At 38.9% G+C, this 5393-nt stretch overlaps 1 long non-coding RNA gene across 1 annotated transcript; it reads right to left on the bottom strand.

The window, feature by feature from the left end:
* Nucleotides 1-383: 383 nt before the first annotated feature.
* On the bottom strand, nucleotides 384-4258 carry LOC119263047. Its single transcript, XR_005130064.1, has 2 exons — nucleotides 4095-4258; nucleotides 384-2182 (listed from the first exon to the last, which is right to left on the bottom strand). It is a non-coding gene; the product is annotated as an uncharacterized LOC119263047 (long non-coding RNA).
* Nucleotides 4259-5393: the final 1135 nt, after the last annotated feature.

A 5393-nucleotide genomic window follows, 5' to 3' on the forward strand; every position in this document is an offset into this window, starting at 1 on the left:
GATCATCAAACTCAATAAGCACACATCTACAGGGATTTATAGCTTACACTACAGGATAAATCTGCACATGTGCATTCAGATTATAGATCATATCGCCGCTGTCCAAAAGAAAAAAAAAGGACCAACATTTTTCTACATCATTTCATTACAACTGCCTTTTTCATTGCATGAAAATCTGATATTGACCAATAGGACTGCTTTAAAATGACTTAGAATGAAGTCTCTTTTCATTCATTTACGTTGAAAGTAAAGAAGGTTTTTGCCTTCTCCTTTAAAATTGCCATTTGGGAGATACTTCTCTTTTGGGCGGGCAGTGACAATATATAGACTATGATAAATATATTCACACATAGAAACAATTTAGGCCCAGATTGATGTAAAACAGAACAATACAGTCCACTTTTATTTACAGTTATTTACAGTTACACTTTGACAACACTTCTACATGACTGCCATACATTAGCCACACATTTCATTTCTTTGGGATTTTTTTACCCAATTCCTTATGGAAGACAGCTTAGTCGTGGCTAGATGTCTACATTAGCTAATTGGCATAATAAATATGCTAACTAGACTTGCCCTTTGAAGGGTTGCTAACTTCTGAATAAAAATGTGATTGTTTCCATTCATTATTTAAGAGCATCCAACGTTAGGCTATTTGATCATATATCAACTGTACATTATATCTATCTATAAGTACAATATAGAATAAAAATATAGATCTGTCCACCCAAATGAAAACAGACTAGTAAGGTGAAATTGTTCATCATAATGGCACACACACTCTCGGAAAGATACTAAACTGTCAGTGGGGCAGTAACTCCCACCCCCCACCCCAGCACTGGGCTGGTACCCTCAAGGGTACAACTCAGTACCTTAAGTCAGGGAATGTAACTGTACCATAATCCACTGATCATATATATAACTTGTACGGACTCCACACACCCCGTCTCGTCTCCAGGCTTTTATTTTATTGTTCTGTTTTAAAACATTCGGTTATGAAAAGGTACAAATATGTACTTTTCACCTGGTAAAACTTATTTAAGGCTCACAATCAGACCTTAAACACACTGTTGTACCTTTGAGGGAACATTTACATTGTGTGTAACTTGATGAATGAAAATTGTACCTGTACAGAACCTTTTTTCCTAACCCTGCAGAGCATTCAAGGCCTGAAGAACTATTTTGTCATATTTCAGCTGTGATATGCTTTGATTCGATCAGGCTGCTGTCAATAGGCCAAGCTAGTAAAACCAATGAAGTTCCAGCATCACTACATGACTATTTCCCCTTAAGGCTGGTGTTAGGTCCATGGTATTATGGCACCCGGGCTGTATGACCCAAGGGTCAATATTAAGATATATATGGCAAAGTTTCATGGTCTAGTCTGGTCTCCATTTCAGTGGGTGAAAGCCAGTACTTTTTTTTGTGAGCACAGATGTAAAACGAATTGATAAATCATTTGTACACAGGCACCTCAGAGTTGCATCCAAGTCTATAAATCTCCATGCAGAACAGAGCTGAGCCTTTGCTCTATTTTCATTTCACATTCTATTGCATTTGAGACGGCAGCATCCAAGCCTCTGACGCAAGATCCTCTGGCCTCTTCCTTCACATGTGCAGTTTCCCTGCCTGCTCAGATTATATTAATGGCAGTTTATTTATTTATTTTTTTTATTTTCTTTATTTTTGGCCACCATAATCACATTTCCGGCATAACCTAAACGGCAAAGACTCAATCATCTTTAATAACCGTGTGGTTATATATATCCATAGAGGTTTTTTTTTTCTTCCACTTCAGAGAGCTTGTGAACCTTTTCTTGGCATATTTACCATAGTATATTTAGAAAAGGACACTCCAGCCTTGTTAGTGGGCAGTGGCAGTCAGTTTCTCTCCTCTCTCTCTCTCTCTCTCTCTCTCTCTCTCTCTCTCTCTCTCTCTCTCAGGCACGGAGGTTTGGAGGGCCCAGCAGGCGAGGGGGTGATGACAGGTCCTGGTGGCCGGCCAAAGCGCGCCTGGCGTTCAGAGTGCCATCACCCAGTCGCCTCCTGCCATCGCCACCAGCCCATATGGGCAGAGAGATTGCTCTCCACTGGCGCTCCCCCAGTCATCCATCACCTCGGTCCACATGCCCAGCACGCTGGCCCTGGCACCACGCTGACTCCGATCCATCAGGATTTACTGTGAGTGATGGGGAGAGAGGAGACGAGCTCTCAGTTTATCATCTCATACAAAACAAGCAAAGAAATAAATAAATAAATAAAGACAGTGACTGTCAATGCAAGATCACACTGACTGTGAATGAACTGTACTTTCTACAATAATTTACTGTTTTTGTTCTATTACCTAAATACTTATTTAACATTAGCCTGACTAGGTAACACTAGCAAACTATCTAATAGCAAGCTAACTTGCCTAGGACAAGATAAAAAAGCATGAGCTAATCACATGCATTCATGCACTTTTCTAAGTCATATATGTCAATATATAGCAGGTTTAACCCTTTAAAATCCCAGGGTTATTACATACTAAGCCTTATTATTCAGTAACTACAGGGACTTCACTGCAAACTGGCTGAGCTTTTCTTTTAGGTTATAGAAGTGTGTAATAAAACTTTGGGTCCACCAGTGGTCTATAACCCCTTTAAGGGGTTAAAATAGGAACATTCACTTCATAAGTGTGATACTTTTTTTAAGCAGCTCATCACCAATGCTCTAATAATGTTAATGTCAGCTAGCTTTGGAATTAAGTTTCTATGGGATTTGCAGTGTCATGTTAGCACCAAGTTAATGGTGGTGTACATTCACTTTCCCACATTGAGTTTACATTTAGGGTGTTTGGCAGATGCTCTTATCAAGAGCGACTTACAATTTTCTGATTATTTTTACACAGGTAGGTGAAGGTAGCATTGGGAGTTTTGCCCAAGGACTCTTAATGGTGTAGTGTAGTGTGTTTGCCAAGGTGGGGATTAAACCCCAGCTCTTAGTGTGGAAGGCAGAGATGTTACCCACTACACTATACCAACCACCATTAATACTATACAGCCATAGCCTAACCACTGACTTTCACTTTGAAGCTTGTAAGGCATGCATATAACATATGTTTACATTGCAGTTTTATACAGTTTTAGAATCCTTTACTCTATGCAGTGCATTTGTATGCACTTAAGGTGAGCATGATTAGTGGAGCCTATCAGCCTGTTAGCTTTTGAAAAAACATTTATTTGCATTTTTGAAAAATTTAATTGAAACTATTCATCTGTTAGAATATGTGACTTTTTAAAATATATTTAAGATGCAATTAAACTGCAATTTTAAAGTTAGAAATAAAATTACAATTTTGTAGTACATTTAAAAATGTATTACATTTTGGCATAACAGTATGAGTGCCATATATTTCAATTATAGTAACTACTCAGCAAATAGAAAGTTTACTGTAATTTTACAGAATATTTTTTTACAGTGCATTGTTGATATATTATCACAGTTTGAAAAAAATAATGGTAAATTGACTAATAGAAATATACCAAAACTCTTACATTGCCTGTTGAGAATGTTTTTTTTTTCCTTTCTCCTGTGAAGTTACCATTTGGGTGTATGATACTTTATTATCTGAGATTTTTGGGGTTTTTTTTTTCAGAAATGTCTGACCTGAACACGTTGCTTTCACATACAAAGCAAACACATACACAATAAACACCATAAAGTATATTCACTTGTTCCACATTCACATGCAAAGTCAAATACACATAAAAAGACCTTATTCACCGGTTCACAACAGCGATCGACCATAAATAACACTGCAAAGCTCTTCTCATGCCACAAAAGGCTTAATCACAATAACATTTATCCTAACTCCCTGGTGATTGAGCAGTCTAACTGGCGTAGGAATGAAATTCTGCTTAACCCTATTGGATCTAGCACAAGCTATTCTGACTGCAGCAACTGCTATTCATCATTGAACACATTAGAACACCTCATCATTTTACATCTCAGTTTCCGCTACTTGTTTTTTTTTCTTTTTTACTGATTGGACCTATCATTCGGACAACATGTTCATTTCAAATTCACAGTGTATAATTCATTTTCCATACCTGAGTCTCCCCTTGCTTGTCTAGCCACGCTACCTTCAGAAATGATTAATTTGAGTTGGCTGCTGATCACTTAAATAAGCCCTTTATGCTTCCTTTCCTTGCTCTGCGCCAGGCAAGAGCTGGCTTTTAGGAGCATGTGATGAACCCAAGCTGCTCTCGTCTTGTTTTCCACTGTCTACATTAATATTTGTTAAATAACAGATTGAGAAAACAACATATGGCGTAAACATTCAGATTTTCCACTCAAGGTTGCTGCTATGTCGTCGTTCAGTGTGTTCCATGGCCTCGCTTGCCAAGGCACTTTCCTTTTTTTGTCCATTCTCCTCCCCGCAGTGGATTCTGACTAAGCCTCTATGGTGAAGGGAGTGGAAACACGGAGACAGCACACTCCTCACCCCCCCCACCCCCAGCACACTCATACCCACCCACCTACCCTTAGCCCCTCACTGGACTGGCGTCCCCTCTCGCTCCCCCATTTGAGCGAGCTGTCAGTTTGGATCGCTGGTAGTCACTGAGGCTGAAGCTTCCCCACTGACTGGAGAGGAGTCGTTGGCCAGGCTTTCCTTGTCACTGGAAGTTAAAGCAGTCACTGATCCTAATGCTTACACTGTTGTTGCAGCATTCCGATTTTTAATCTCTGCGTGACTTGTCAGCTTTAATGAGGGCAGTGGGGATAGAATTATCAGCATACCGATAACGAAGGTGTCACAAGCTGCCAATTATTTCCTGTTTCAGAACATTATTTCCACGACTCTTGTTTTTTCACACCAGCTGACCTAATGAGGGGAAATGTCTTCGAATCTGTTTGGGTTCTGTGGCATGAATTAGCTCAGAGCAGGTTAGGTTAGCCTTTCTCAGAGGTGTAGCCCATGTGATACCTAGGTGTATGCCATATACTGAGAGACGGTACAAACTTTTAAAAACTGGGTTCTTTAATAAAACCAATGGTTCCATGTAACTGCATAATTCTACTGTTCTACTGGTTCTACTGTTGTTATGAATCAAAGATCCTCTTTGCAATATTAGACAGAACCCCTTTTGCTAAAAATGCAAATGAAAGCACTGAAGTGCACACTGATGCACACTTTATTTTCATTGTGTGTACATTATAAGAAAGAATGCTGATAACACTAAAAGCCAATTTTGAACCAAAAAACTGTCATTCATCTCATTAAGCTGCCTGACAAATTAAAAACAAGACTTCACAATGTACTAGAAAAGCAGATCACATAGGTATTGCTGAATGATGAAGGAGCTCTTCTTCCTTAAATTAAATAAAATAAAATAAATAAATAAATA

The sequence above is a fragment of the Pygocentrus nattereri genome, chromosome 3 (assembly GCF_015220715.1).
Source record: "Pygocentrus nattereri isolate fPygNat1 chromosome 3, fPygNat1.pri, whole genome shotgun sequence".
NCBI lineage: Eukaryota > Metazoa > Chordata > Actinopteri > Characiformes > Serrasalmidae > Pygocentrus > Pygocentrus nattereri.